The following is an 11,921-nucleotide window of genomic DNA, read 5'->3' on the forward strand; positions in this document are numbered from 1 at the left end:
AGTATCTGTTTGCCTGGGATGACATGACTGACAGACCACGATGCCTTGCCAGAGATGGTCTGCACCTGTTGCCCCTGGGATTCAGGTTACTGGCTAAGGCTCTTGCCAATCCTATAGTGCCTTTTTTAGACAAAGTTCAAAAGACAAAACCACCACTGTAACAGGTACAAGCATGCAAAATCTGAAGGTAATGCTACTCAATGCTAGAAGTCTAAACCTCAAAATGCAGTCTCTTGAGGCACTTCTAAAAATGGAGAACATCAATATCTGTGCAGTAACTGAGACCTGGTTCTAGGCTCCAGAGAGCACCACTGCAATACCAGGTTACAACTCTTACCATACATTTTGGCCACCAAACCAGGATCGAAACACTAAAAGGTGGAGGAGTGTCCATATTCACCAAGGATATTCACCACACCAGGTTAGTTGCCCAACACAATGCATCTGAAATTCTCCAGGTGCAACTAACACTAGGTAAGACTGCAATCCAAATTGTAGCTTGCTACAGATCTCCTGCCATGCCCCAAGATTCCCATTACACCTTTCTAAACATACTGGAAAATATTAAGATACAACCAAACACCCTTATACTGGGTGATTTTAACTACCCTGCCATTAACTGGGAAAACTACTCATGTACCAACACCTTTGCCCAACGGTTCTTGGAATTCATAAATTCCAATGCCCTAGATCAACTAATCCTTAGTCCCACCAGGGGCTCCAATATCCTAGACCTGATCATTACCAGCATGGGAAATCGATGCTCCACATCTATGGTCACCCCCTTGTTGGGCAGGTCTGACCATAAGATAATCACCCTTGACATCCACATCCCACACCCACCCCCAGTAAAGAAACCTCCGTAAAAACTTTTCCAAAGCCAACTTCATACTACTCAAGTCAGAAGTGACAAACTTCATGACACCCATGCAGATGGGAACTGAAAGTTTGACTGCTGAATCCTACACTAAGGCACTGTATGAGCACATCCAATCGAGCATGAATCTTGCCATCCTAAATAGAACCAGGACACTCTCCTCCAAAAAAGAGAAGCCAATCTGGTGGTCCCTTGCCATAAACAAACTTTACAACAAAAGGAAGAAACTGTTGCAGAAAAGAGGAAAATCCCAGGATGCAAAAAACTCCTTTACCAGCCTCAGCATGAAGCTGAGATCCCTCATAAAATCCTCCAAAGCAAGTTACAAAAATAAAATTGGCAAAAATTCCAAAGACAACCAAAAGGCATTCTATAGCTATGTCAAAAATCTAAATGGCAATGCTCAGATCTGCTCTGAGCTACAACAGAATGGCATTAAATATACTGATCCCAAGGATATTGCCAATATCCTGGCAGATTGATTCAGTGCAAACTTCACTCCCCTCTCACCCCCTAAAGGGCCTATCTCAATACCAAACAATTGCCAAATTCTGGTAATAACAGCCACATAGGTAAAAAAACACACTATCCAAAGCTACGAAAACAGCATCCATGGGATCAGACGACACCCCAGGCTGTGTACTACATGAACTACAAAATGAACTGGCACTTCACCTAAGTGTCATATTTAATCATAGCCTCACCTCAGCCTTCATGCCCACTGAGTGGCGCACAGCTACAGTTATCCCATTCCACAAGGGGGGATCTACCTTGGATCCTGGGAACTACCACCCCATCAGTCTGATGAGCCTGATCTGCAAGGCCATGGAATGTATTATCATGGAACATATAAACAAAGTAATCAGCAACCTTTAATCACTGGACTCCATGCAGTTTGAGTTTGTGAAGGGCGGATCCTGTCTCATGAACCTGTTTGACTTCTTCGACTCAGTCTCCAGAGCCATGGACAAGACTAAGGTGGTCCACACAGCCTATCTGGACCTTGCCAAGGCCTTCGACACCATCCACCACTCTGGAAACATAGATAAACTTACTAAGCAGGGCATTAATCCTTATGTTACTCAATGGGTTGCCAACTGGCTTACTGACAAAACCCACATTGTAAAAGTAGCCGACTCCAAACCCAGCTCCAGACAAGTGACAAGTGGAGTACCTCTGGGTTCAGTCTTGGGGCCACTCTTGTTTGGCATCTACTTCTCTGAAGTACAGGCAAACACTAAGAGACTCTGGCTAACAAAGTTCGCAGATGACTGCAAACTGGGAGTCATTACTGAATCCCCAAATGATGTGGATATTCTACAAAAGGGCCTTACAGAACCAGATGCTTTGTGCCAGAGCCATGGGCTCAAGCTCAATGCCAAGAAATGTATAGTTATCCCCTTTGGGAAAAAACATGTACCTGTGAATTACCACATAGGTGGCAGTACACTAAACACTGAAAGTGTGATAAGAGACTTAGGGACACAGGTGGACAGTGGTCTCACCTTCGATAACCACATTGCCACAACAGTCAGGAAATCCTTCTATGTGGCACACCTCATCCCTAAGGGCTTTTCATCCAGAAAAAAGGAGGTCATTGTCCCACTGTACTCATCCCTCATTAGACCCATTATAAAATACAATGCCCCATTTGGTATGTACCTCTCAAGACATTTGCAACAACTGGAAAGGCCACAGAAATACCTCACTAACAGAATCACAGGCCTAAAGCAGATACTCTATGCTGACCATCTAAAAAAAACTCCACCTATACTCTGTTGCATATTGTCTACTCAGAAGTGATCTCTGCTTAACATACAAGACCATGTCAAACCCAAAGCTGTTGGACATGCTACACTTAAAGAAATCCCAATCCCTCAGAGACACATGCTCTAGGGATCTAAACCTTGTCATCACAATGAACAAAACACGCTGGAGGGATAAGTTCCTGACCCAGGGACTCCACAGACTCTGGAATAGACTGCCCATCCATGTCAAGCAGAGCACCTCTTTGGCCCTCTTCAAAAGGAACCTTGATGATTGGATGGGAGATAGGAAATTTACCCCGGGGATCACGTCAGTCACCCTGCTAGACCGGGGTACAGGGAAGTAAATACTGTGGGAAAAAATAGCCAGGGAATTGTTATGGCTAGGATTGTATAGGCCCTAGGGCCGATAGCCTAGTACCAACCCATGAATCTAAATATATATATATATATGGGTCTAGGACTATTTCCTTATTGCACATTTGCCTGAAACTCAGATGACTGAACACAATTCACTGAAATACAAATTCCTGAAAACACAATTTCCTGAAACACATTTCACTGAAAGCTATATATTGCATTTTCCCCACTGTAGTGTGACCCTGGAGTTAGTATATATAATTGGGCGGGGTGTGGGGGGCATAGCCCCCCACCAATTTTAAATATTTTTAGCTATAGACATGGATATTTACAATTCCAATAAATTATTGTATTTAGAACACAATAAATAGTTAAAATATGTGGGGGGCTACATCCCCCCACACCCCCTAACTATATATTCTAACTCCAGGGTCGCACTACAGTGGGGAAAAGGCCATATATAACTTACAGTGAAATGTGTTTCATTTCAGGAAATTGTGTTTTCAGGACATTGTGCACAGTAATCTGAGTTTCAGTCAAATGTGCATTCAGGAAATAGTCCTAGACCCATATGTGTGTGTGTGTGTGTGTGTGTGTGTGTGTGTGTGTGTGTGTGTGTGTGTGTGTGTGTGTGTGTGTGTGTGTGTGTGTATTTTGGGAAAAAATAAAAAGAGAGATAAGTTTGAGGGGAGAAAAAAAGAAAGAATTAAATTAATGGCACATGGCATTACTTTTTTATTTCAATACATAATCCAGTATCAGAAATACGTAAGTACTCCTTGGCCACATCCAGATATGGGAAAGCATTAATGTATCATAAAAATCAATCAATCACAATGGTATGACATGACTAATAGAACCATGGATTTCACTGTGCTATACCAGATACCTGCCTTCTAAGATTATAACTGCATTTGCAAATATTGAATTGCTAATGTCATGCAGTATCAAAGTTAAAATATTTTATAAATATAAGCCTGTAAAAGAACCTGATATTTGTTTCTGGACATGCACAATTCATTGCCTAATGCAATGCATAAGTGCTATCGGAGCAGGTATTTAGGCTTGATATACATTTTAAGTGTATGTATGCTCAAGATGATACACAGTAATGTACTAACAATACTTCTGTGCCTTGCATTCAGACCTGATGTGTATTTATCCCATGTCTCTCTGAGGTGAGATAGTCTCTTCTGATTTGCCACATGGTTTTCTGTTTTCTCTGCTGTAGATGTACAGTAGCATGATGAATAACTGAGATGGTTGGCTAATAAATGCCATATCATTGACAGGTGATGGGTCAGTATACTTACACAAATGAGGGGTGTTTCAAGTCTTAAATTCATCCTCCCATCAGCTCTGGAGGTCACTGTTATACCTTTTCATACTACTGTAGTGATGAAGACGTTATGTCCAGTGCTTGGGATGCCAGTTGCACTGGAGACAGATTTGGCCATGCTATTCCAAGCATCAGACTTTTATTGAGATCCAGTATATTCCTTTTGCACTAGACCCAGGCTGCAGCACTTTACAATGTGTACCAGATAACTCCTGGACTCCTCTACACCCCACCTATGTGTTCTAAATCAAACACCATCCCTACCATCACTAGCCATGTCTGCAGCAGCCAGGCTAGAAATATAGGCCTGAATTGGCACCCAATCCAGATCTCACATGTAACAGCTCATGCCCATAGACTCACAGCCTTGACAGCTGCATTTGCACAATTGAAAGCACAGCAATAGCTTGCCAGACACATCATCACTGAGTAGATCAATAAACACAAAATGTGTTAACAATAGCAGTGAGATTTGGTCATATATGCTGCTCAAACTACTGAGCCATGTTCCAGTGTTAAACTCTGATATGCTTTATATTGTTGGTTATAATTATGGTTCTTTGCAGGACAAATTATATGACTTGTGATATATTGAGCTGCTTAGATTTACACACTACTAGGATTGAGTAGTACCACCTGTAAACTGAACTCATGAGAAAAGTAGGATAAAATGTTGAAGTTTGCTTATTAGCTGTCAGTGCCACAGGAACACTTATTTTACAACATGTTAATTAGAAGTATACAAATTGAATTATAAATAGATACACTTCACAGATGCCTTTATGTCTGTGACTTTAGTTAGTAATAGGACTGCATTTATATGTAAAAGGCAGCATCTGTGCTTATATTACGGATGCGTGCAGTTCTATGACCGGAGTAATACATGATGGGTTAGTTTATATACATACTTTACAAGAAGTACTGCCATAAGCACATACTTACATGATCACTCATATAAATTATGAAACGGTTGTTGTGCACATCATACCTATTCCTGTGCATTCTACATTAAATGTCATCATTGTATCATTGTCATGTTTAACATAATTCACAAATATTAAGCAATCAATGAGAATACACTTACTAAAATAAACATAGTTATAATAATCATATACATTTACTGTGATATTCTTGATCAATATATTGTGACAAATGGCATTTTGACTCTTGCTGTAAAAGTAAAGGTTAATTGGATTCAAACCTTTCATCACCTGTTTCAGTTCCGTAAGATCACTGTACTTATACCTTGTGCCACAGGGAAAGTTACATAATGGCTGGAATTTTTCACTTAGTACTATCCAGAGGTCTGACATCCATGCACTGGTGCCAGCCTTGTCTGCACTGCAGAAAGCTCCAAAATTATTATTTTTTAGTTTATTCCTTAAGGAGTGAAACATGATTGTTGGCTGCAGACTGGACCACAATTAAAAATGTCATTATAAAAAATAAGATAGGAAAACATTACACGAAGATTACGTCAATCAATAGTATATCTAGCAATGACCAGAGGAAGAAGTGCATTACAGTAACATATTCATCCTTCTCACATCTTCTTGCCACATGAGAACTTTAATTTCTGGAAGACATTAGCAGGACTGTAGTAGGTACCATTAAATAATGGTAAGGGGAGAGAAAACAGCTCACATGTTGTTAGGAATATTGAGAATAGTTGATTTTCAAACAGCAAAACAATGATATAACAAAATGTGTGTAAATACATATACAGACTTCTCTCTCTTTAAAAGTATCACTTAACTGGATTCAAACCCTGCATCACCTGTCTTTTTTCTGTAAATTCATGATACTTATACCCTGTGGCACACCGGAAGTTAAATCAGAGGTGCATTTTCTTCAATGAGTACTATACAGAGTGCTGACAACCATGCACCAGAGCCAGGTTCATTTGCACTACAGAAGGGAACCTAAATTACATTTTTCACTCTTTTCCTTAGGAAGTGAATTGTAGTTCACTGCCAGAGGTCACTGACAGCCAGGAGTACACAATGCCAAATGATGTGCAAATGATGAAGGGAAAATAAAAAAAATAGTGAAACCGAGGAAACATTATGAAATATGTAGATAAAATGCACAGTTCTGATATTTCCTCAACTCTGTTGTGTTTCAACATATGCTCCTTAAGAATCATTATATTCACACAAATACAACAATCTCTGGAGTAGAACCCCAGTACACCAGTGCATTCACAAGACACACTTGAAATGTTTATCAGTATGTGCTGCACATACATACTCATATTGTGAAGATAAAGGAGGTAACATATACTCAAGATGTGAGATAATATCAATTAACAACACAAGTGCAAAAGAGCCAACTTCTGACCTTTGTCCTGAGTAATTTGCAGATAGATGTGTGGATGGCTTTGATACTAGCAACAGGGAAGATAATCTTTCCTTACACAATATATGCTATGCTTCTCTAACAAGACTTCTGCATGCTTTGCTTTTCAGGTGAAACATGATTCAATGAGTAATCTACTTCCTTAGAATTGCAGACTTAGTTGTACTCATATGTAGAAACTGTTGTCACAAATAATTCATATAAATGTTAGGAATATTGCTCTCCTAAGTCACTCAGTGGTAGTTACAATTTTTTATAAGTCCCTTCTCCATGACTCAACCTTAGTAAGTGGACATCAAAGAAGACTGACTGTGAAAAGCTGAACTGCAGCCAGACTAATCATTCACACTTGCAAGCACTTAGCAGGTAACACCACTCAGTGCTTGTCCTTGCAAAGGTAGGGATTATGCATGCAATCATACAGGTCCGTACACCATATTTATATTCCTGCACTTACTGCAGATTGTGGAATTCATGAGCACTAATGAGTTCACACCTTATTTGCATACTTACAGTGTTGAGAGGGCTGAATCTGCACTATATAAATGTAATTGTATAGGTAAGGCAATTATGTTACAAAATGATTAATTTTTACCTTAATTATGGATTGCATTTCACAACACAAGTATTGATTTATTGTCTGCATTATTCTTAGTAGCTGCTGACTTGGTCATATGACTTGGCTGTATGTGCCTCCATTGGTCAGTATGTGCCCACCCTGAAAACACAGCAGCCTTGGATCAATAAGCTGGCCAGCCAGTGTCTAGTTGCACAGCCTGTCTTATGTAGGATAGCTTTATTGAGTGAAAGATGGACATAAAACCAATCAACCTGCCAAACATGAACTGAGAATTGCTACACATAATGCAGGTTCATTGATAGGTCAAGCTTGGAAGTGGATAACATGATGATACGGAAGAGAGTGGACATCCTATGTATCCAATAAATGAGATGAAAGAGCAGGACAGTAAAGCCACATGACTTGGCATCCAGACTGTACTACTCAGGAGGAAGACAGGCTAGAAATGGTGTGGGAATTGTGGTGAGAGGAGGCTTCAGAAGTCATTGAGGGATATCTTCAGAATTAGTGACAGATTCATGGCAATCAGACTCCATTGTAATGATAGGGTAGTACACATGATCTTAGTCTATGCCCCAGAGATGGGTGGTGATAATGAGGAAGAGTGCAGCAGTTGCAGGGCCTACTATATAAAGCAGGACAGCATGAATTGGTATGGATAATGGGGCACTTAATTGCACATATTGTGACAGACAGAACAGGATATGAAGACTGCCTGGGTCTACATATGTGGGGCAATTGTAATAAAGAAAGAGAGGCCATTCTAGACTTCTGTCTGGAAAATGGCTTGATAGCTGCCAACCCATGGTTCAAAAAGAGAGACAGTCATAAGATCATATACAAGAGTCGCCAACATGCAACTCAAGTAGACTTCCTCCTAGTAAGGAAAGGGCACAGATATAGAATCAGTGATTGCAAAGTAATCCCGCAGTGAAGCAGTCAGCCCACAGGTCAACAGAGACCAGGCTGAAGCTCTGGAAGTTGACTGGAGAGAAAGTACAACAGTTCAAGGAATTAATCAGGGCTCTAGCACCCCAAGAAGAGGAAGAAATTGCTGGCAGAAGAATGACAGCACCTCAAGACAGCATGTGTGCGGACTACAGACAGAACAGATATGTGACCAAGTCAGATATGTAAATAGGGTACATAAAAAAATGGTGGTGGATGCAGAAGTCTGGGAAGTTATCAAAAGAAAGAAGTGCAGGAAAAAGTGAGACATTGAAAAGACCGACCAGGTTAGGAAGGAATACTGGTTGGTTAATGAAGGAGCTAAGAAAGGAGATGTAATAGCAAAGAACAGGGCATTGGAGGCATTCTGCCAGCTTCTGGAAAGTGACTCAGTAGGTGGCACAAAGAGACGATATCAGATAGCAAGACAAAGACAGAAAGATAAGAGATGCCAACACCAGCCTGCTCACCAGTCCACAGGGCATCAAAGGCAGATGGAAGGAGTATTCCCAGCAACATCTGAATGAAGAAAACCCCACAGAAGCTGCACTGCCGCAGACACAGTCTACAATGAAAAAAGAAGAGGAGCCACCCTGAAAGAAGAAAGAATAGCACTAAGGAAAATGAAGTTAGGGAAAGCAGCAGGCTCAGACAAGGTTACAGAAGATATTATAAAGATGCTGGGTGAGACTGGGGAGAAATGGTTCCTGAGGGAACTCATAGCAGTGTGGAGAGAAAGACATATCCAGATGACTTGAGAATAAGCACACTTCTGTCAGTGTACAAAAACAAAGGGGGAATCCATGACTGTGGGCAGTACAGAGGTATCAAACTCCTGTCACATTGCATGAAAGTCTAGAGAGGTGGATTGATAAATGAATGTGCAGAGTAGAAGAATGCAAGATGGGAGATGAGCAGTTCAGATTCAAATAAGGATGCAGCACAAATGACCCAATGTTTGCAGTGAGAAAGATAGTTGAGAAGAAGCAAGAGATGAGGAAAGGTCCAACTAGGCATTCCTAGACTTGGAGAAAGCATATGACAAGGTCTCAAGAATGCTGATTTGGCAGTACTGTGGTAATTCAAAGTTACAGAAACATTAGTAGAATTAGTGCAGGCTATGTACAATGACCCAGTGACTCGAGTACAGATGGTTTTCAGTTTCACAGAGGGGTTCCCATGGGACTGGGTGTGCATAAGGTACCAGCTCTGAGCCCTCTGTTGTTCATACTGGTGAAGGACTACATTAGCAAACAGGTAGGATGGGACAGATCAACAAAGTCACTGTATGCAGACGATGTGGCATTACAGACAGACTGTGAGCAAGAACTTCAGCAAAGGATAGGAGAATGGAATGCAAAACTGAAGGCACATGGGATGAAACTAAGCCAAGGTAAGACAGCGGTAATGGCAGCAGATTGTGGAAATAAGAAAAAGATGAGCATTGAGATAGAAAGGACAATAGTGGAGCAGTTTAATAACCTCAAGTGTCTAGGACAGATGGTTGAGGAGATGGGAAGTCTGAATGAAAGGTCAAAGCTATAATCAGACGGGCTGCAGCCAACTGGCATAGAGTCTCCGGTGTAGTGAATGACAGAAGAATGCCAAAGAAGCTGAAAAGGCAGATGTGTAAGATAGTGGTGCGACTAGTACTACTGTATAGTACAGAAACCTGGGCAGTAAAGGCAGAGCAGGTGAGGAGGCTAGAGATGATGGAAATGAAGTGCCTGAGAAGGATGGTAGAATGAAGAAAACAGGACTTAAGAGCAGAAGCCAAAGCAGCTCCAGCTGCAGAAAAGACCAAAGAGAAATGATTACAGTGGTTCAGACACATGCAGAAAAACAGAAGACAACCTGGTGAAGAAGATTTGGGACAGAGAGGAAGAAGGTAAAAGGAAAGAAGGATGTTCAGCAAAGAGGTGGCTGGATTGTGTGAGAGAAGATCTACAACAGTCAGGCATGAGTGTCGAAGAAGGCAGGAGTGTGACATTGAATCGAGAAAAATGATGAAAGTTCACACGATACTCTGACCCCATGTAGAAAAATTGAAAAAAGTGGGTTGATGATGATGATGTATATCCTTGTAGAATAATCAATAGCATTCATTAAAATTATGCCACTTCCCTTATCTGGTCTCATAATTCTAATATCCCTGTTGCAAGTTAATTCTTTCAACAGGTTAAAGTTATGAGGTGACAAGTTGTGCTTCATTCTGGACCACTGCTGATATAGTTTTCTTATGTTCCTCCCACAGAACTTTTCAAAGAATGCTAGTGTGGGTGCAGTGAGGGTTGTATGTGCTTTTTCTCCAAAAGAATATGTTAGAAACAGCTGACAAAAGTCATGTCACTATACATGATGCTTAAATTAAGCTTTCTAATATACATTTTGAAGTGAAGTAAAACTTCTCCAGGATCTGTTTTGACCCTTGGCATAAAGGTAAATCCCTCACTGAATAATTCAAAGTGCCCTGAGTCAGTCTACATGTCACTATAATTGTAAATGTTAACCATCTTGTATTCATTAATATAAACCCCTCAGCCAAAATCCCCTCTAGTACTGAAACAACAGTCAAAACTTTCATCAGGGTTGAAAATGTTGAAATTAGTATCATAATACGTACTGGGCTCTGACGAACTGATGTTCTCAACAATGCCTTACTTTAGGGATGGTATTGCCTTCCCTTCCCATTTCTCTTCTTGTTCCTATATTATGTTCTGTGTTGGTTTGTGGTGATTATGGTTTCCTAGTTTATCTGTTTATACTTTCATTCTTTTTCAATTGTTCTCTCTCACTACTTCAGTGAGGGGAAATGAAGTTGACTCTAAGCTTGAGGGAGTTAAGTTGAAAAAATGCAATAAGTTAAATTGAGAGATGAGACTGAATACGCTAAGGGAATAATTTACCTATACCATGATTATCTCAAGACAATCTTACTGAGGTTTTAAATTTTTCAGCTAGACCAACAGATTATGAGAATGGTACACACAATGATTTTTTAGACCTGGACCATTTCTCTCTGGGTCTATATCAGCATTTTGAAAGACGAAAATGCCAAATACCAGTTGGCCGACATGTAAATGTCAAACTACGATATTGCCGAATGGCCAAATCACTGATTTCTTTCCAAGGAAAGAAATTAGTTGGCCAAACACCATCGCCAAACACAAACAAATATCCTGTGCCCCCCACACCCCCCTTAACTAATTATTCTAACTCTGAGACTGCACTAAAGTCAGGGAAAGGGCAGGTGTAAGGAAACGGCCAACCGCTTTCTTTCTGTTAGGAAGAAATCGGTGATTTGACTGTTCGGCAATGTTGTAGTTTGACATTTACGTGTTGGCCAACTGGAATTCGGCAGTTTTGTCTTTTGAAATGCTGATATAGACCCTTTCTCTCCACTGCTTTTTAGTTTTCAGGGCACCCTAGGCAAACAATATTAACTTCCTTTTAGGATGCCTGCCCAGTAAAATCTGATCAGAATCCAGATTTTGGTTTTGTCCAAATCTAAATGGCTACAAAGCACATGGTTATCTGTTAAGTTCATTACTAAACCCTTGAAATGTATCAGTACAAAAAATAAATTAACATCTCTTCCTTTTCCTTATTTGTTCTGCATAACAAATGCCTCTCATTTTCAAAATATGGATATGACAGGAGGAATCTGTAGCAGGTTCTCCTCATACTACCTTG

Source organism: Protopterus annectens, chromosome 10.part0 (assembly GCF_019279795.1).
Source record: "Protopterus annectens isolate FY-2018-M chromosome 10.part0, PAN1.0, whole genome shotgun sequence".
Taxonomy (NCBI): domain Eukaryota; kingdom Metazoa; phylum Chordata; order Ceratodontiformes; family Protopteridae; genus Protopterus; species Protopterus annectens.